We start from the raw sequence: 23,059 nt of genomic DNA on the forward strand, positions 1-23,059 counted from the left end.
ATATAGGACATATATTTTTAGAATATTGTTTGTAGGCCTCCCGCCATACAAGCCTTGTAAATAAGGATCTATTATTTTCGCACACACTGGGGGGCGGTGCAAGAGGCCTTAGGGTTCGAAATACGTTATATGTGATTTATATATTTTGCAAGATAAGCTAGGCGGGGATGAGGCCTGCGCCTGAGCGTCTGAATTTGGACCTGACGAACCTAGTTCGATTCCCGTTGGTGGTTCACCGTCCTGTGATTTTGGGCACATCACTTATTCTCCCATGCCTAAAAAACAACTAAAAAAAACGGCCTTGTGTATGCCATGTAATATGGTGTTCATTAAAAACAGCGGGGCATGCGGGTTCTGACGGAAGAGGTTCGGTGCTGGAGAGCGGCTCTCGGCTGCGAAGGGAGGAAGTGTTCGACTTAAGGCCAGTCGGTTCAGGACCATGGAGAGCAGCCCGGGCTCTGACTGCTGCAATCCACTACAGCGCCAGGCACACGATCCTTCAACCCCAGGGGAATCCGCGGTACAGATCCGCCTACTGGGAGGGCTGCATATGACGATAATATATAGCTCGGCGGGCTAAAGCTTCTGCCTGAGATGTCTCTGTGCAAGATACAGACAGCGTATGGAATCACATCAGGTTCATCCCAGCTTTTCATGCTTTTAATGGTTGTAAATTGAGTGCATCTTGAGTTTTGTAATAAGGACAACTATTGTTTACAGCACTCAAAGGTTGGAAACCTGTAGAGAAGTGCAATATAAAAAAGAAACGGTTCTTATTCTATTATATTTATAATACATGGAATCCTAAAATCCCTGTATAAAAGCCTACCTCTAATTTCCGTATTGCAGGCATTGTGACACACCTAGTTGTCTGTAATAAAACATTGACACAGACACTCAAATATAATAACTCATTACAGTTGAGTTCTGTCATCACAATGTCTGCTGCCAGAGTTAGCAGCCCAGGGCAGGGCACAGAGCACAATTAACTGCAAAAACGAAACATGGCTTTTCCTTCTTCTGCCCTGTTTTTTCAACTGATCAGTGATAAACAGAAACTAGATATTAATGGCAACATGTTTATTTTTTTCATGCTTTAGGTAATTATTGGAAAGATAGAATCTATCTGCATGTTTCTACACATTCCAAGCTACTGCATTTTTTAACCTGACATGTATTAAACTGATTTTATTATCTTTTTGCAACAAATATCGAACTGATTTTGGTGTGTTTATTTTTGCACTACAGATTTTAATTGAATTCATGTTTACAAACATCTTCTTTCACAAGAAAGAGCACCACACCGAGGATATAAACGCTTTGTGGAAAGGGTGCTGGCATGGCGTGTATGGCATGGTACGGTATATATTATAAGGGATAAAGTACCCCAGTCATAAATTAAAGGATAGTGCAAGTCACCTTGGCGTTCCAAGACCTCAAATAGGAACTCAGCTGTTGGCATTGTTCCTATATAGGGACATAGAACTCCTTTAATGACTTGCAATATCCTTATAATGTATGGCAGAGTTTATTTGATCCCATTTATAATGATGTAAACACTGAGGTTGGACGCTACAAAGTGGCCGAAAAGCAACAAGATATAAGGCAGAGTGATGGCTCTGCTAGTTAAGCACTGACTGCTAAGATGCTTGAAAGATCTACTTTTTGCAGGTTTGGATCCTGACAGGGCCCATGAAACTGTAAATCCTACTGAATGCAATACATTGACCACTATTACATCCGGAAGTAGCGCCTGCTATTTAAAGAGATGAGCACAAAACAAACTGTAATAGCAAACGCTCTATAAAAATAAAATATTAATGAAAGCAACTCAATACATGAAAAATGCACACATCCGAGATGCAATGCTGTGCTTGGGCAAATGACATGAAATGTGACTCTTCCACTCAAGGGAAGGGCAGGAAAACATAGTGTTTGTTGTCTGAGCCCCGCTCGCCTTACTATATACAGAATCAACTAACTATGACTCTGGTCGAGTCATAAGCCCCAGAACTACTTTAGATGAAACAAACACAAGCTTCCTCCTCCTAGCTGATGGTTTAGTACTCCTGCCACCTGTGAAAGAAGAGTTCTTCCAACACACCCTAGGCATGTTCAAAAAGTACTGCAGAGTGTGATCCCCACAGGTAAGCAAAGCAATCACAAAAGGAAAGAAAGAACAGAAAGCGTCATACGTGTCAAAGGGTGCAATTCAAATGATTGGTTGGCCACCATCCCGACCTCAAATACAAATCTGTCCAAAAGCTAGTAATGGACGCACATGGTTATGGGTACAGTTGGTAGAAGAAAGTGCCCATCATTAACGGCCCACTCAGGCCTAGGCTGGAAGCAGATGGGGGGATGTAGCCCACTCCCTTTGAGACCCACACCCCGTCTCATAGCGTAGACATCTGAAGACCATTAGTAGAATGATAGAAAGACACCACGAAGAATGCCAAGGTGAGGCCAATTTACAGTGAACTAAAGCACGGTTGACCACTGCCCAGAGGTAACCACCTTCTAAAGCTGGTAAAGGATCTCCGACATTATTTATTTTGTTACGGTTTTAGTTTTATATAGAAAAAAAGCAAACCCACTAGGACAGAAGAATGCATATTCGAATATACTATTATTTGAATTCTCAGGGTTACTTTGGGCTTGATTTAGAGAGAATCCTATTGGATATAATGCACTTGTAATATGGGGGACGGGATATCTGCCACATTTGTGATGGAGTAACCCACCCGCTGAACTTTAAACCAATTCCCTAGCTCGCCAAACATGCCCTTCTTACACAGAACACGCCTCAGGTAAAACAATGCCACCATTGCTATCTGAGGTGAGCAGCTGGAGGCTGGCTTGAGAGTTGCTGCACTTGTACCGCTCTGGTCAATGGTTAAAAGGACTTCAGTAAGATTCCTGCTTGAGAAGTGGGAGTTGCTCGCAGTCAGACTGGTCTATTGAGGATTTAGAATATTTTGCAACATGACAATGCCTTCAAAAGGAAGGTAGCGCTGGGACGCTTACGGGCAGCCATGCACTCTAGAAATCTTCTTCTAATCTTCTAACAGCAGGGTCAGGGACCTGCCACTGACTTTGCCTCAGCACTACAGGCCTTTGAAAGGCACTGGCCCCTTGCAAAATCTTTTGCTGTCCCCACCGGCCAGTCTGGATCTGTGCTGCTGAAGATGAGGTGGGGGCCAGGAGTTTCTTCCATGGTGTGTTCCACAAGAATGTCATCCGTGACACCCGGTAGCAAGACTTGGGTGCACTGCATCGGAGCAAGCATCCCCATCACAACAGCCCCACTCCTTCTCGTTTATACAAACTCACAAGTGTAACAGAATCTGTGCAACAACCCTACAGATGATTTCTCACATTTCCAAACTATTCTCAGCCCAAAACCTTGCACACCCCCTTCGATATGTCTGCATATAGGCTACATTAGTTGCAAGTCAAAGTAGTGAGTATAAACATTTTGAACTGCAACAGTGTAGTCTGCAAGATATTGAATTGCATAGCAGTGTCAAGGTAAACACTCCTAGGGAAGTTTTGTTTTTCTAATTCAACATCCAATTACATCGGTGCTATTGTGGAAGGAGATATCTTGCAGGCGATATTGTCGCAGATCACTGTTTAAAAGTCCATTTTGTGGTACAAGAACCAACATTCTCCTGCATAGACACTTCCAAAACAGATACAATTGTTGCATAAGTTTGCAGAGAGCAACGTTCTCCTTACGTAAACCTGCAGGAAGTCTAAACCTCCCTTGCATAGAGTCAACAGTTAAACTGCGTCAACTCACTAGATGTCTCCACTTTTTAAGACATCACCACCTCTCCTGCATAAACACACAGTAAGTAATACTGTGCACACATGCACATGTCAACCGGAAGTCAACACCTCTACTGCAGACACTCCCAGGAAGTAAAACTGTGCTCCCGTATCAGCCCACGTGACGTTAAATCCTCCCTGGCACAACTCTTGCCGGGCCTCGACTTTGACAAGAAGTCAACATCTTCGCACAGCAATCTTGCCGAAAGGCGGGTCCCTTTCCTGCAAACATCTGCAAGAGATCCAGAGCTTCCCTTGTAAACACACGGGCATGTTGTCCTTATTCACATAAACATACAGAAGAACTGCTCGCGTTTCTTCCTCACCCCAGTCACACATTCAAACGTGCAGGTAACAACCTCATCTATCCTCACAAAAAAGGCGTTTTAATACCCACACTAACATCATTTCACCCCATAAGTCCTCTCTTGTGGCTTAGGACCACTCCCGTCCAACCATACAATGCACTGTAGGAAGCCATTGAGACTTCTAAGTCGCCCTAGATCCATCCAATCATGTGATACAATGTAGCTTCTCAGTTCTAAAACACAATCAGATTGGTCATCATTTTAAATGGTCCTCTCACCTGACGGAAGAGCAGTATATTACATTGTACATTTAAAAAATATTCAAAATATGTTTGCTTTAAGAATTGCTTTGGAGAAGCAACCATTCTCGTTGCCGTGTACTGCCGGGTTCTACGAACGGTGATGGCCTACGTAACCCATCATCCGAAATCCAAAAACATGCATTTGCTGCCTGATGACTGAATCTTCGGTACCCACTAAGTCCACAGCACATCTCAGGACCTGCCAAGCTACCACCACGCATGATGTCACCTGAAGCATGCAGCCTTGCCTTATAGAGTCAACAGATTCCTGCCCCTGATTGACCGGCCGAACCATAGTTGGGACTCAAGGGGTGTATATTCTAGCCTTGGAATCCGGAAACGTGTTCTATTTATAAGTTTTGCAGACAGCCCGGCGCACAGCGACTTAAAAGAGCCGGCCTCCTCCCCAACCCAACTTTATTACCTGGATAAAGATGCTGACCACATCTAGGACCAAAGCCAGTAACCCATGGTACACTGCGTGAGTGTAAGCCTCCGCATCACAAAACAAGTCCTGGTCAATGATGTCACCTGATCCTCAAGTGCGTCATGCTTCCTCACCATTACCAGGGTTTATTGAGCAAACGGCTCTGTGGAGCATCAAAAACGTACACTTACTACAATGAGCTGCAAACGAAGAATCAAACCCAGCCCTGTGCCCCAAAATCTAGGCGTCCAATCATATCTGATGGAAACACAGGCTCTCATCCAATCCAAAAGCACAAAACCTAAGGCCCTAATTACTTGTGACACAAACACATGCTCACAATAAACAGAATAATGCCCCAAAATCTGAGTTTCTAGCAATGTGTCGTGCACAGGTAGGCTCACACCCAGTAGGGCACTGCAAACACTGAGGGGCAGATTTACAAGCGCCTTGCATGATTTTTCCGCCGCTGTTGCGTCACTTTTTATGACGCAGCAGCAGTGTAAAAATGCGGCACATTTACAACGTGACGCATCTAGGGAGATGCGTCACGTTGTAAAGCCCTTCGTCACATTATACCTGCGTCAGGTATAATGTGTGCAGGGTGGGCGTTCCCACGCAAAAAAGTCTCGTAGATGTGACGCCGTGAAATCTACAAGAATTCACTGCGCCACTTCTAGGACACCACTGGGTCACATTCTTACACCTGCTTGAAGCAGGCGCAAGGAGAGACGCAGTACAATGAGGATAGACCTCCCACTGCATTGCTGGAGTTGCGTTTTGCTTGGGACACGACTCCAGCAATGCGTGACTTTTGTGTCAACAGATGCATCAGAATTTCTGATGCATCTGTCAATTCTTGCGCCATGGTGCGCCATATTGTAAATATGGAGCATCCATAGTGGCGCAAGGGTGTCTCAGGGTGGCGCAGGGAAAGTGACGCATCTTCACAGATGCACCACTTTCTTGTAAATCTGCCCCTGAGTTTCTAACTATGTGTCGTGCACAGGTAGGCTCACACCCAGCAGGGCACTGCAAACACTGAGGGGCAGATTTACAAGCGCCTTGCATGATTTTTCCGCCGCTGTTGCGTCACTTTTTATGACGCAGCAGCAGTGTAAAAATGCGGCACATTTACAACGTGACGCATCTAGGGAGATGCGTCACGTTGTAAAGCCCTTCGTCACATTATACCTGCGTCAGGTATAATGTGTGCAGGGTGGGCGTTCCCACGCAAAAAAGTCTCGTAGATGTGACGCCGTGAAATCTACAAGAATTCACTGCGCCACTTCTAGGACACCACTGGGTCACATTCTTACACCTGCTTGAAGCAGGCGCAAGGAGAGACGCAGTACAATGAGGATAGACCTCCCACTGCATTGCTGGAGTTGCGTTTTGCTTGGGACACGACTCCAGCAATGCGTGACTTTTGTGTCAACAGATGCATCAGAATTTCTGATGCATCTGTCAATTCTTGCGCCATGGTGCGCCATATTGTAAATATGGAGCATCCATAGTGGCGCAAGGGTGTCTCAGGGTGGCGCAGGGAAAGTGACGCATCTTCACAGATGCGCCACTTTCTTGTAAATCTGCCCCTGAGTTTCTAACTATGTGTCGTGCACAGGTAGGCTCACACCCAGCAGGGCACTGCAAAAACTGAGGGGCAGATATACAAGCGCCTTGCATCATTTTTGCGCCACCGTTGCGTCACTTTTTGTGATGCAGCAGCAGCGTAAAAATGCGGCACATTTACAATGTGGCGCATCTAGGGAGATGCATCACGTTGTAAAGCCCTGTATCACATTATACCTGCGTCAGGTATAATGTATGCAGGGTGGGCGTTCCAACGCAAAAAAGCCTCGTAGATGTGACGCAGTGAAATCTACAAGATTTCACTGCGCCACTTCTAGGACGCCACTGCTTCAAATTCTTACTCCTGCTTGAAGCAGGCGCAAGGAGAGACGCAGTACAATGAGGATAGACCTCCCCCTGCATTGCTGGAGTTGCATCGTGCTTGTGACACGACTCCAGCAATGCGTGACTTTTGCGTCAACAGATGCATCAGAATTTCTGACGCATCTGTCAATCCTAGCACCATGGTGCGCCATATTGTAAATACGGCTCAACCATAGTGGCACAAGGGTTTCTCAGGGTGGCGCAGGGAAAGTGACGCATCTTTACAGATGCATCATTTTCTTGGAAATCTGCCCCTGAGTCTGTATTCATGTGTGATCCAAAGACAGGCTCTCACCCAACATGGCAGCCATAAACGGACCTTGTTAACAAGCACGATAACTAAATACAAATTTGGGGGCAGTGGTATAGATATTCTGCACTTAGCCAAGCAAAGAATACATAGGTCCAACAAATTAACGTCAATGGTGTTCAATAGGCAAATGACCCCATGCCACCAGAGTGGTGTACAACATATATGGGAAGAATTTCTCATTTAACACATTTACAATAACATGTGTATGGGTGTTATTGTACAAGCACAATAACTGCCAGAAGTGGGGCATACAAGGTCCTGGAAACTACCAACAAAAGTGATTTCTTATGTTAAAGCAGGTCCTTGTGACATTTATTGATTTTGGCTTGTCGAAACCAGTTACCCCTACATATAAAACCCCAAGAAAACCTAACCTTACAATGGACAACACTCCACCTAAAATCTGAAACCTCACCTTGCGACCACAGACCAGGCCAAAACCTGAACCATCACACCTCAACACATACACAGAACCGCCAAACTGCACTATGCTTTCAGAGGCCGAGCCAAATTCTGAAACACCAAGCCACACCTTACTTACTAAGACCCCTGTATATTCTGAAACACCAATCCAAACCCTACTTACAGAGGCCAAAGTTAAATCTGGAACTACAAACCCTACTTTACTTACAGAGAACCAAGCTACATCTGAAACACCAATCCAGATATTACTTACATGCTCACATTTTAAATCTGAAAATCTAAGACTCACCTTAGATTCCCACCCATAGTATAACACCCTGAAGCATTGCTCTGCATAAACAGAGACAAAGCATAATTATACCAAAGAAAGAGACTTCAACAAAATATGCCAATGAGCCACATGCCACATAAAGCGATGCATGTTAAGTATGTGAACAAAACCTCACTGTTCATGCAAAGGCAGATTTTAGTTTTAATTCCTCACAACCTCATCCTACACACAAGCTCTTCTCTTAAATGCCACAACAATGCTGCCCCTACATACAGAGGGTGATCCTAAATAGGCTAACGCAAGCATCATCCTACCTTCAGAGGCCCATCAACAGCCTAACCCTCCAAAGCCCCACCCTAAATAAAAAGGCCAGTCATAAATCTGACTCCAAAACCTGACAAAGCAGACAAGGACCATTCTAAATCTTATACCCCAGAGCCTCATCTCATATGCATAGAGAGGTTCTGAACCTAGAACCCCTAAACCTAACCGTTTCTACCAAGGCTTATCCTATATCTGCAATCAAACCCTCACTATGGGCCTAAGGAAGGTCGGAGCGTACTCGCTCTGCGCCCGTGAAGGACGGAAACACTCGCTCAGGGAGCACTCCTCTTGATACAGGGGACACTTCACATTGTTTAAAAATAATAGATTTCCAAATACATAAAGGAAGGCTTAGATGTGAAAAAGATTGCTGACGCTTGCGGACAACCCTTTGATTTTATCGGGGACGGAAGTACAACCGGGACTAAAGAGTAATCCAGGACTTACACTTTATTGGCCGGACAGCCATGAGGAAGTCATGGCGTATGCCCCATTGCGACGAAACACGTGTTGGTTTAAGGCTACAAATGAAGAAGAGGCCAGCAGGCCGAAAAATAAAAAAGCCATCAGAATAACGATATTGTTGATGAATGCATGTTTTTGTACTCTTGACATATATTGTGGCTTGTGCTTAAGGCTGGAGCGTTAAGCCCTCACTATGCTTGTATAGATCATCATACTGCAAACTCCCACAATGGAACCAGACCCAGAGTCATTTAAATGTCACACCTGTGAACCTCATCCTACCTGCAGAAGCCCATCTTGTTATCTTATGGTATTTGTGAACCACCAGGAAGGTGTCCTGGCAGGCAAGCAGGAGCTGCATGGACCAAGCCAGGGTTGGGGCTAGGTGAAGAGCCGGGTGTACAGCTTCGTGCAGAATTCAAGAACTGAGGAGGAGGCTCTGACGTGCACACAGCAGGCCATTCCAGGCTTTAGCAGAGAGGTAGGAGAAAGCACGACTGCTGGATATGGTTCTGCATATGCAGGGTGTGTGCTCGAGTAGGAGTTCAGTGGAGCGGAAGTGGTTTATGCAACACCTGGTGCTAAAAACGTAACCTACCATCAAAGGTTCCCCGCAAAGCTGATAAAAAAACCTAATGGGCATACCGAGGTTGTCCTTAAATCTGACTCTGTGTCTTATCTGCTACATAAAATTCATCCCACAGCAGCCACACCACACCACACCTCACCAGACCACACCACACACCTCACCACACACACCACACCACACCACACCACACCACACCACACGCACCAGACCTCACCACACCGCACACACCTCACCACACTGCACACACCACACTGCACACACCACACTGCACACACCACACCTCACCACACCGCACACACCACACCACACACACCACACACACCGCACACACCACACCGCACACACCACACAGCACACACCTCACCACACTGCACCACACCACACCTCACCACACCGCACTCACCACAGAGAGCGCAGATCTTGCTGCTGGCACCGGTGGTAGAAGTCTCCATAGAATGAGGCACTTGTTCGTGCAGTAAAACCCCCAGAGAGCTGGTTCAGAGGCCCAATCAAACATCTGAACCCAGGACACCACCAGAAGACGATACCCCAACAGCTTGACTGAAGCTGCCCTGCAGGCTTCAGAGAGCGGCCAAACCCATGTTCACAACGACGCGCGCGCCCATACATACATGCTGCAAGAAGTGAGGCCCTGTAAACATACAGATGTAATGTTGGAAGGGCCTCTCCTTCTGTAGGATAATGAGCGAGGGCCTTTAACTACCATTAAACAAACAATTCACCCAGGCAGAAACCATGTTTGACCCAATCGGGATCCTAGTAGCTTGTGTGGGCGTCTCAGAGCATACCCCGCTCTATTACCACAGTAGGTTTAATTAAGTATGTGCATCAATGTCTGAGGAAACAGTGCTGTCTAAAAATTCAAAAATCCCCCTGATTAATCATCCAAGGAGCACAGGGGACTACAGAGGACAACAATCCTGGCGCAATTACAGATCCGGGGGCTAAGTGGGCGAAGAATTTGGAAATGATGCAGGCCGACTCGAATGCTGGTCCGAATAAATTCTGCCTTCAAGTGGGTGCCAACACACGGGATAGTGCCGGTGGCACAGGGGGCAATGGTGACAAGGATGCCACAGGGCTTGGAGGCGTAGACGGGCAATGAGCCCATAGCCTACACTGCACAGTATCCAGACCAGGTCGACTAAATGTCAAAGAGGAAAGGTCGGAGGTTACCCATTGGCTCGCGCCAAATGAAAAGAATGACAGCCCACCCAAGAATGCTTTAATGGGTAGATGCTGGAGCCGGTCGGACCACTGCAAGAGCGCGTGCCCAAAGCACCAGTATCGCGACACTTTAAAAGAGCATCGTGTGCTGTTCACAGCCAGAAAGTCAGAGCATTTAGATCGATTAGCCATTTCCTGATCAACGAGCCCGAACTGCTAGTGTGGGTGGGAGATGGAAAACACGAATGGGAAACTGAAACCGACGCCCCGAGCATCCAAATCCGCGGACAGGGAAGGGTCCGGGGCCGCGTCAGTGGCACTGGCCGCGGTCGTGGTCGCTAGGGACTGATGGTATGAGAGCCCGGCACCCCGGGGGTTTCGGTTCGTCAGGGCATCGGCGGACTGTGGAAAAAGGCATTGAGCACAATTCACACCCTAGGACCGGGGCAAGGAGCAGCTCTGCGTCAGGGCTCAGCACCAGTCACGTTCCACTGAGGAATTAAAATAGAAATGGTCCTTACCTCAGGCGTCTGCCCTGCACTTCATGCCATCGTTCCAAGCGGGGTCGCCGTCCCTGTCATGCGATGCTCGTCGACCACCCTTCCACTTGGAAATCAGCTGTAGACATCAACAGACGAGGCGAGGGCGTCCATGTATCCCACAGCCGCCCGGGGGGCGTCGAGGGAGCCAGGAAAAGGGATGCTGCGCGTGGGCAGAGCGCCTTCCGCTCCTCTGTCAGTCTTCACTGCGCGCGATCTCCTCCTCCAAAATGGAACCCGTGATCCCGGAGGTGTCTGAGGGAAGAGACGGGCAAGATGTGTCCTAGGGTAGGGCCGCGCTGCTCCAAAACACAAGGATGAAAATGTTGCCTACCACTGGCAGCTCGCGACCAGAGGCGGAGATGGGCAGACCGACGGACACGGAGAAGATACAGGTCCCGGGAGGAGAGCTGACAACACAGGCACACATATGAACACACACACCCTGCCTCTGTCCTGCACGCGCGCACACACGGGGTGTCACAGACCAATCCCCGTTAAAGAGACAGCGCCATTAGTATCAATAATTCATGACTCCGAGCTGGCTGCCTTTCCTCCTTCTCTGCTCCCTCCCCCCCGACCCGCCCCTCTTCCCCCTCGCAACCAGCATCCTCAGAGACGACAAGCTCTCAGTGAGGCCAGCAGCAAGCTTCCCGTGGCCCTGCGTCCGCTGCAGGTGCGCGCCTTTGCTGACACCCACCCCCTACCCGCCTCCCTAATAAATAAACCATTAAAACAGAGGAAGCCCAAATTCAGTCAATCGGACACTGAATGTGCTGGGCGCAGAGTGAAAACAGCCAACCTCGCTGCCAGCTGTGCCCTGTGAGTGTACAGGCGTGGGAGCGGCCAATGGAGAGACCTGCTCTGTGCAGGGTGTGGGGTTTGTAAATATAGGGATGTGACAGGGGTCGAGGTGGCGGTGGTGATTTTGTTGTGTCTGGTGGTGGTGCCTGGGGATAGCAAGTGAATGCTCTGCTGCAGGATGCCCAGATGTTCACAAGAGTGTGTAAATGTATATATGTGATAGCAATGCAGAGTGGCAGTCCCTTCTTTAGTACACCTGCACTTCCTATTATACATATGTGTCACGCATACAGAGTTACATACCCTGATGCCGGCGAGGTAGGAATATGCAGGGTTGACGTGCTCAGCAGCAGGATGTGGGAGCATGTACGTTCGGACGTGATTATGACACAGTCAGGGCATGCCCCGCTCTAGTACATCAGGATTCAGACTGTGAATGAGTGTCTCTGACACAGGATTACATGACCTGCTGCAGGACACTATGACTCGGGATTATAAATATGTGTCACTGACGAAGGTTACATGCCCTGCTGCAGGACACCATGACTCGGGATTATAAATATGTGTCACTGACACAGGGTTACATGCCCTGCTGCAGGACACCATGACTCGGGATTATAAATATGTGTAACTGACGCAGGGTTACATGCCCTGCTGCTGGACACCATGATTTGGGATTATAAATATGTGCCCCTGATGCAGGGTTACATGCCCTGCTGCAGGACACCATGACTCGGGATTATAAATATGTGTCACTGATGCAGGGTTACATGCCCTGCTGCTGGACACCATGATTTGGGATTATAAATATGTGCCCCTGATGCAGGGTTACATGCCATGCTGCAGGACTCAGGATTAAGAATAGGTGTCACAGACACAGGGTTACATGCCCTGCTGCAGGACACTTTGATTTGGGATTATACATATGTGTCACTGACGCAGGGTTACATGCCCTGCTGCAGGACACCATGACTCGGGATTATAAATATGTGTCACTGACACAGGGTTATATGCCCTGCGGCAGGACACCATAATTTGGGATTATAAATATGAGTCACTTATGCAAGGTTACGTTCCCTGCTGCAGGACACCATGACTCTAGATTATAAATATGTGTCCCTGATGCAGGGTTACATGCCCTGCTGCAGGACACCATGACTCGGGATTATAAATATGTGTAATTGACACAGGGTTATATGCCCTGCGGCAGGACACCATAATTTGGGATTATAAATATGAGTCACTTACGCAACGTTACATGCCCTGCTGCAGGACACCATGACTCTAGATTATAAATATGTGTCCCTGATGCAGGGTTACATGCCCTGCTGCAGGACACCATGACTCTAGATTATAAATATGTGTCCCTGATGCAGGGATACATGCCCTGCTGCAGGACACTATGACTCGGGCTGCAGGACTCAGGATTATAAATAGGTGTCACAGACACAGGGTTACATGCACTGCTGCAGGACTCAGGATTATAAATAGGTGTCACAGACACAGGGTTACATGCCCTTCTGCAGGTCCCCATGACTCGGGATTATAAATATGTGTCACAGACACAGTGTTACATGCTGGGCTGCAGGATTGAGGATTATAAATATGTGTCACAGACACAGGGTTACATGCCGTGCTGCAGGACTCAGGATTATAAATATGTGTCACAGACACAGGGCTACATGCCCTGCTGAAGGACGCCATGACAAGGGATTATGAATATGTGTCACTGACACAGGGTTACATGCCCTTCTGTGCAGGACACCATGATTTGGGATTATAAATATGTGTCACTGACACAGGGTTACATGCCCTTCTGCAGGACACCATGACTCGGGATTATAAATATGTGTCACTGACTCAGGGTTACATGCCCTGCTGCAAGACACTATGATTAGGGATTATAAATATGTGTCACTGACACAGGGTTACATGCCCTTCTGCAGGACACCATAACTCGGGATTATAAAAATGTGTCACTGACACAGGGTTACATGCCCTTCTGCAGGACACCAGGATTTGGGATTATAAATATATGTCACTGACACAGGGTTACATGCCCTTCTGCAGAACACCAGGATCAGGATTATAAATATGTGTCACTAACACAAGGTTACCTGACCTTCTGCAGGACACCAGGACCGGGATTATAAATATGTTTCACTGACACATGGTTACATGCCCTGCTGCAGGACACCAGTACCAGGATTATAAATATGTGTCACTGACACAGGGTTACAAGCCCTGCTGCAGGACTCAGGATTATAAATATGTGTCACTGACACAGGGTTATATGCCCTGCTGCAGGACTCAGGATTATAAATATGTGTCACTTGCACAGGGTTACATGCCCTGCTGCAGGCCTCAGGATTATAAATATGTGTCACAGACACAGGGTTACATGCCCTTCTATAGGACACCATGACTCAGGATTATAAATATGTGTCACTGACACAGGGTTACATGCCCTGCTGCAGGACTCAGGGTTATAAATATGTGTCACAGACACAGGGTTACATGCCGTGAGGCAGAACTCAGGATTATTAATATGTGTCTCAGACACAGGGTTACATGCTGTGCTGCAGGACTCAGGATTATAAATATGTGTCACAGACACAGGGTTACATGCCGTGCTGCAGGACTCAGGATTATGAATATGTGTCAATGACACAGGGTTACATGCCCCGCTGCAGGACACCATGACTCAGGATTATAAATATGTGTCACTGACACAGGGTTACATGCCCCGCACAGGTACACCGGGAATCTGTGTCACTGACACAGGTTTACATGCCCTGGTGCAGGACACCAGAACCGGGATTATAAATATGTGTCACTGACACAGGGTTACATGCCTTGCAGCAGAACACCAGGGATTATAAATATGTGTCACAGACCCAGGGTGACATGCGCTGCTGCAGGACACCCTGAATCGGGATTATAAATGTATGTCACTGACACAGGGTTTCATGCCCTGCGCCAGGACACTATGATTAGGGATTATAAATATGTGTCAGTGACATAGGGTTACATGCCGTACTGCAGGACTCAGGATTATAAATATGTGTCACTGACACAGGGTTAAATGCCCTACTGCGGGACATCATGACTCGGGATTATAAATATGTGTCACTGACACAGGGTTACATGCCCTGCTACTGGACATTAGTACCGGGATTATAAATATGCATCACTGACACAGGTTTACATGCCCTGCTGCAGGACACCGGGACCGGGATTATAAATATGTGTCAATGACACAGGGTTACATGCACTGCTGCATGACTCAGAATTATAAATATGTGTCACTGATACAGGGTTAAATGCTCTTCTGCAGGATACCATGATTTGGGATCATAAATAAGTGTCACTGACACAGGGTTACATGCCCTTCTGCAGGACACCATGACTCGGGATTATAAATATGTGTCACTGACACAGGGTTACATGCCCTTCTGTGCAGGACACCATGATTTGGGATTATAAATATGTGTCACTGACACGGGGTTACATTCCCTTCTGCAGGACACCCTGACTCGGGTTTATAAATATGTGTCACTGACTCAGGGTACATGCCCTGCTGCAAGACACTATGATTAGGGATTATAAATATGTGTCACTGACACAGGGTTACATGCCCTTCTGCAGGACACCATGATTTGGGATTATAAAAATGTGTCACTGACACAGGGTTACATGCCCTGCTGCAGAACTCAGGATTATAAATATGTGTCACCGACACAGGGTTATATGCCCTGCTGCAGGACACTATGATTAGGGATTATAAATATGTGTCACTGACACAAGATTACATGCCCTGCTGCCAGACACCAGGACCGGGGATGTCACTGACACAGTGTTACATGCCCTGCTGCAGGACACCATGACTCAGGATTATAAATATGTGTCACTGACACCAGGTTACATGCCCTGCTGCAGGACTCAGGATTATAAACATGTGTCACTGACACAGGGTTACATGCCCCGCTGCAGGACTCAGGATTATAAACATGTGTCACTGACACAGGGTTACATGCCCCGCGGCAGGACTCAGGATTATTAATATGTGTGACTGACACAGGGTTACATGCCCCTCTGTGGTACACCAGGATTCCAACTGTGAATATGTATGATCGATACAGGGTTACATGCCCTTCTGCAGGTCATAAAATAAAATACAGGGTTGTCGTGCTTTGCTGCAGTATTTGAGAGGCTATAAAAGTTCACACACGATTGTGGGGTAACTAGACAAAATATCGAAAAAAATATATAGAATGGACAGAATATCGAAGTCAAAATATAGAATGGACATAATATCGAATGGACATAATACAGTGGTTGAAAATATCGAAATGCAGGTAAGTAATAGCGACTGTCAAAATATCGAAGTACATAATATAGGCATTAAAATATATCACATTTTTAATAATATCGAATTTTATAAAGTGTTTTCTATGTTAGTATATGTGTTAAAAGTGTATATTATTTTTGTAATGTATGTTTAATTTTTTTAAAGTAATGAATTTTATGTTATTTAATTTTTGTGTAATTTAATTCCGTAGAGGTTTGTGGGTTTATATGGGAATAGGGTGGGAAGTAATTTAATTATAGTAAATTAAAAATTATTTTTTAGGAATTATTAATTATTTTTTATTTAATTTTGCGTTGTAGTTCTGTAGCGGGCTGTGGGTTTATACGGGAATAGGGTGGGAAGTATTTTAATTGTAATTAAGTAAATATTTATTTACATTTATTTGTATTGATAATTAATTTATTGGTTATTAATTATTAATTGGTAATTAATTTATGTTAATTGATAAATTGATAATTAGGTTAATTGTATTAATGTATTAGTCAGAGCGGGTTGTGGGTTTATAGGGGAATAGGATGGGAAGCATCTTAATTGTAATTAAGTACATATTTATTTTAATTTATTTGTATTGATAATTAATTTATTGTTAATTAATTTTTAATTGGTAATTTATTTTTATTAATGGGTAATACATTTTTATTAATTGATAAATTGATAATTATGTTAATTGTAGTAATGTATTATTCGGAGCGGGTTGTGGGTTTATAGGGGAATAGGGTGGGAAGTAATTTAATTGTAATTAAGTTATTATTGAAATTATATTTGTGTATTGATAATTAATGTATTGTTAATTAATTATTAATTGGTAATTTGTTTTATCACTTGTTACATTTTTGGTATTGGAAATTAATTGGTTGTTAATTAACTATTAATAGGTAATACATTTTTAATAAATAATATTTATTAGCGTTTATAATTAATTAATTGTTAAATATTTTGTAATTGGTAATTCATTTTAATTAATGTTTTATTGATATTGATAATTAATTTATTTTTATTTAAATATTAAATCATTACTTTCCCTACTGTTGCACTCTCTGGAGTGGGAATAGTAATTTTTACCCCTACGCTATCCAACGCTTTCCCTACTGTTGCACTCTCTGGAGTGGGAATAGTAAGTTTTACACTCTCGCTATCCAACGCTTTCCCTACTGTTGCACTCTCTGGAGTGGGAATAGTAATTTTTACCCCTACGCTATTCAATGCTTTCCCTACTGTTGCACTTACTGGAGTGGGAATAGTAATTTTTACCTTCCCGCTAGCCAACGCTTTCCATACTGTTGCACGCACTGGAGTGGGAATAGTAATTTTTACCCTCCCGCTATCCAACGCTTTCTCTACTGTTGCACTCACTGGAGTGGGAATAGTAATTTTTACCCTCTCGCTATCCAACGCTTTCCCTACTGTTGCACATGTTTCTGCCCTACTATGTAGCCCTAATAGGTCTGGGGCATTCTTCAGGACCAGGGATCCCTAAATATTTTATGGCGGCCACGTCGCGGAATTTGTTTTGTACTACAATAGAAAAGAGAAACCCACGAGAATCCTACCTGAGTTGAGGTGTAGGTCAATAGACCTATTGTGAGAGATCAGAAAAACAAACAAAAGGAACATTTATTAAGAGCTCCCCCGGACACCTGCATGAACCCACATGCAGGCCCACCTTAGGAGAGATGTTTGCAGACTATTTCTAGACAAATTCTATTTTCCGAATGCGGAAAAGGGCCGCTGCACAACCCGCATTAGGCAAATTAATGTTTACAAACATCCATGCACCGTGAGCCAGGCACCTTGTGGCCTCTGGCAAGTGGGATATTGATGATTGGGGTGGGCACCAGGCTTCTTAGCGGAGGATATATATAGGAGGATACCCTTTGCCTAACCAGCCGGTAAAATGTTGGGTCATGTATATTGATGGAATTTGTTTGTAACATGTGGGCATCTATGGCATGATGCCCACCCATGGTAAAATTCTGGCCCTGTCACAACGGTAGTAGCTATTACAAAGTTGTGGACATCCATGGAACATTGCACATCTTACTAAAATGCTTGCCCTGACACAACATTGGTAAATCCTGGCATTTGTGGGCATCCATGGCTTGATACTGCCTAAACTCTGTCTTATGGCTGACCACCAGTTTAAGATACAGGGATACAACAAGCTACAAGAGGCCTTTCTTGTAACTGCCCAGCTGATCAATGGCAAGTGGACCTGGACTGGAATCTACCTGACACGCAGTGAGTCTGTATGTGCCTCCCCTTAGGGCCTGGGGGCTTTAGAAGTGTACTCATGTGGTGGACTGGGACTTAAAGGGCTAAAGTCAGAAGTTAAAATCTTTGACCAGAATGAATCTGGTTGGTGCATTCGGCTGTGCGCCATAGAGGTTAGTGTCAAGTTGTGCCTAGGTCCTGGGCTACCATAATGATTGATGATCATTGGCACTAGTTCAACTTAAAACATTAAAAAGTAATATTTTAATTTCCTCTTTATTTGATTGATGTAATTTTGGTGTCAATTGTTTAATTACATTTTACTCTCTTTATAAAGTTGTTATGGGTTTTTTATTGTTTAGCAAACCATCTGTGTACATTACTGTTTTAGTACTGCATACCTTCTTTACACATTGCCTCTAAGTTAAGCCCTTCTGCTCTGCATCATAGCTAGCAATGTGTTGAGCTCAGGTAAATTTAGTGTCAGTCAGTCAGTCAAAATTACTTTATTCGGCTCATATCAAGAACCATAAAAGTGCAAGTTATCACAATAAATACAATATATATTACAGTTAAAATAAGCATGTGCACATGATTTTAAAACACTACATTAAAATAAGACAAGGTCGAGTTTGCTCATAATTCACAGTTAATTTTAAACAAGACTAAGACCACATGATTTTTTTCCTTAATCTCATCGCAATGGTCAAAAAATTTGCAATGTTAAAAATCTCCCAGGTAGTGCTTAGCAGCTGGAGATACAAAAGAGCAGGTTTGACTTGTCTGAATCCCTTATTCTTGATAAGAGGGATGATAAATTTTCTGCGGAGAGGGGACAAATGTTTGCAAAAGAAAATAAGGTGAACAGTGTCCTTAAGAGAGAATCTGTCACATGAACAGATCTCTAAGTCCCTGTCCTTCATCCATCCTGCGGAATCAGTGAACAAAAGATGGTATTTGTTCAGTCTAAACCTTGTCAATAAAAAGCGATGATTCATGTTATTCACTATGGTCAAGTAAGGTTCTATGCTGCATGTAGTTATTAATAGCTGATGGGCCTTTACTGTAGGTTTTGTTAACTCCTTTTCTTCTCTGGCTAGAGTGGTTCTGAGCTTATGTATATCTTTTACCCATTTGCGATCTCCCTTTGATAAATTATTGGGATTATCGAATATGTCTGGGCGGCCTATTTCGTCACTTAGGTTCTTAACATAACGCAGCCATGGAATAGCCTTTCCGAACTCAAGCGATAAACAGTCTGTTATAATTTCGCGATTTAGTTCAAGTTCCGGATTTAGCCAGATTGATATCCATTTTAATAGGGGGGCTAAAGCTATCCGATCAGTTAAGTAACCAACCCCACATTCTTGATGTACAATATAACCAGAGGTTGCCTGGGGGAGCGATAGAATGGTTTTTAAGAACTTGTCCTCTACCACCTGAAGTTCCTTCACATTTTTAAAACCCCACAGGTCCGCACCATACATAGCTATGGAGGTACATTTGGCTGCATAAATGTTCAGTATGGCTTGCATGGGTTTCACCCCCAGTTTGCGGGCGAAGTCCAGAACACCTATAATGGATCTAGCAAAGGCATTACGTTTTGCAGCTAATTGAGGGGCCCAAGATGACTTATCATCAAAAATAACCCCCAAATATGGGAAGCTTGTGATTCTAGATAAAACGTGGCCCTCACATAGCATGGTCTTAATTTTCTTGGGTTTACAACCTACAGTCATGACGTGCGATTTAGAGAAGTTCACGCTTAAATCAAGTCTTTTCATGAAGTCAGCAAATGTATCTAGGAGACTTTGAAGCCCTACTGCTGTGCGTGCTAACAATGCAGCATCGTCTGCATATAATAATGCAGGAATTTGATACTTCCCAGCCTTAGGGATATCCTTACAAGACTCTGTTAAGGTAGTGGCAAGGTCATTAATATAAAGTGTAAAAAGGAGGGGAGCTAAAATACAGCCCTGCCTGACACCATTGGAGATTCCAATCTTGCCAGTGCAGTTACCCAATCGGTCGTATCTGACAATGGCAGAGAGATCTCTATGAAGATCTGCTAAAAAATAGACAAGATTTTCGTCTACTCCCTGCTTGAGGAGGAGTTCCCAGAGTTTCGACCGATTCACTCGGTCAAAGGCCGAGGATAAGTCCATAAAGGCCAGATGTAACGTCCCTTTCTTAGCTATAGTATATTTACCTATTAAAAGGTAAAGATTCAAGCTTTGGTCTATGGTGCCACGGCCCTTGCGGAACCCATATTGTAGGCACGAAAGGGTGTTGGTATCCTCCAACCAATCTGTTAATTTACCTAAAACTACTCGCCCCAGGACTTTAACTGCGGAATCAATGAGTGAGATGGGGCGATAACAACTAGGGTCCCCTCTGTTACCCTTTTTAAAAATGGGTATGATCACTGACTCGGACCAAGTGTCCGGAATGCCTGCGACACAGACCCTGTTAAAAATATTCATTAAAACTGTGGACCACGTCTCGATGTCTGATTTAAAAAGGTCCGAGGGGACGCCATCGGGACCCGGAGCCTTATTGCTCGTCATCTTGCCGATGGCCTCAGCCACCTCGCCCTTGGTTACGGATAAAGTATATTGTTTTGTAGTGGGAAGAGGGGGATTTAATCCACCATTCATGCCCACTTCGTAGACTGACTTGAAGTGAGAGTGCCACTGGTGAACCCCAATACCGCAATCTAATTGAGTGTTACAGGAATCGCGAAAGAAAGGTTTATTAACGACAGACCAGAACTTTGCACTATTGCGAAGGACGTCAACGGAAGAAAGTTCCTCCCAAGCGTCCTCCCGGATCTCCTTTTTCCTAGTAGCCAAGGTTTTAGTATAATCTTTCCTGAGTTGAGCTATGTTAGACCGATTCAAAGGTTTGCTGCTCAAGGCCGCCCTCAATTTTCTGTTGGCCAGAGAACAGTTTTTGTCAAACCAACCTAACTCTGCCTTGTCCATTGTTTTCGCTGGACACCGAAGATCAGCTGAGATCTGGGAGCAGATTGCAGAATACGCCCCTAGTACTTCCATGTTCCCTGCTTCCAAGTCAAGGCACGTGGTCAACTCAGGGCCAACCTTCTTTTTCAAATTTGCAAAGAAATCATCGGGGATGACTTTGTCCCATCTGATTCTGCGATCCTGATCAGTTGGGCGAATATGAGATTTGTCCGTTCTGTCGGCGACTATAACAGGTTGTAAAAAAAGATCAGACAAGATAAGGACCACAGGATTATGGTCACTGAAATGTGTCCAGACTGCCGAATATTCCTTAGTCCTGTTCCTCAATCCTGAACTGATAAAGATATAGTCGATCACAGAGTATTTCCCATTCCCTTTAAATGTTGGGATGTTCTCATCCACCATGGCAAGGAGTAACAAGCCATGGTCAGCAAGAATTGTTTCCAAGAGAGCACCCTGAGAGGAGTGCTCAAAGTGGGCCTCCCGTGATTCAGTTGGGCCTAAGGGATCCCCCAGATAACACTTCTCTGGGCATCTGTGAATATTAAAGTCGCCCATAATAATAATAGGACAAATTATCTCAGTTTTCTCTCTAAAATTAGCCAAAAAACAATGTAATGCGGTAAGATGCTCAACCGTGGTGTCTCTGTAAAAAGAGTTGTAAAAATTAACAATTAAAAAATTACTACCCCCATTGAGGGAGATCTGAACTGCCAAACAGTTACATGAGCCTGTATCTAATTGAGTCAGCGAGCCAGGAATGCTAGCTGAGATCAGGGTAACCAAACCTCCCTTGGCCCTCCCCATATGAGACGGTACGGCAGGTACAAAAAAACTTTTATAACCATCTAAACTCAAGGTGTTGTCCGTGTCCCAAGTCTCTTGGAGGCAGATTACTTCGCCTGAGCAGATAAGATCTCTCCAGGCCGGGTCATCTGCCTTATTTCTCAGCCCTGCTATGTTCCAGGAGACCAATTTAGTTAGAGGGCCCGTGGGACCATTACAAGCACTATTAACTATCAAAGGTACCATGTCTGGGACTGCTGGCTGAGTTTCGGACACTATACTTAGTTCTTGCTGCCCTAGTCACTCGTTGTCATCCAGGGTGGATAGGGCAGAGTATCTATTAGAGATAGGGACGACATAGTCAAGGGGGGTGCAACTCTTTTGGAAGTTATTGGTCGTCCTTGGGTCAGGAGCGGGGGGATAGAAAAAACCCAAGGGGAAGACATTAACATAATCATAATGGACTCTGGCAGAACCTGCCTGCCTCAGAATGTCCTCAACCAACCTGGGAGATCTGAAACTTATGACAATACAGTCACCGTCTAAGCACTTGTTAGTCTTACCCACCCAAGGGACTCGTCTAATCATCAAAAAATTACTATGTAAATGTTGCCCCAATACGGTTTTATTTGACAAATAATGAAGGGCTTTGTTTTTTAATGAGGACCAGTGTTCACTGTTCCCGTCCACAAGCTTAGGAACATTGGCTAAAATAATAGAGTAGGGGCAGGCCTCAGGAGGTAAGTGTAGTGTCGAGTCCCTCCCTGGGGGCCGACCCGGGGAACAAATCCTCCCCCTTAGGTTCAGCTTGTGTGTTACCCTACCCTGAGATATGTCTTCAACAATGGGAGGTTGGGAAATGGTAGAAGAGCCTATAGCTGGTGTAGTGCAAGGAAGTGTAGGTTGATGGTGTGTGGTGATCATAGAATCCAGCATATTGTCAACTGTAGTTGTACACGCATT

The 23,059-nt window shown here is 44.9% G+C and overlaps 1 protein-coding gene across 1 annotated transcript in view; it reads right to left on the bottom strand.

Moving 5' to 3' along the window:
- Window positions 1–11,389, bottom strand: part of FBXL16 (F-box and leucine rich repeat protein 16) — a 254,560-nt gene extending 243,171 nt beyond the window's left edge. Inside the window, exon 1 of the mRNA XM_085628344.1 lies at window positions 10,922–11,389. The gene's annotated coding sequence lies outside the window, so the exon portion shown is untranslated. The remainder of the gene's footprint in view (window positions 1–10,921) is intronic.
- Between the last annotated feature and the right edge of the window lie 11,670 nt (window positions 11,390–23,059).

The sequence above is a fragment of the Triturus cristatus genome, chromosome 10, assembly GCF_964204655.1.
Source record: "Triturus cristatus chromosome 10, aTriCri1.1, whole genome shotgun sequence".
In the NCBI taxonomy this organism is placed as follows: Eukaryota; Metazoa; Chordata; class Amphibia; order Caudata; family Salamandridae; genus Triturus; species Triturus cristatus.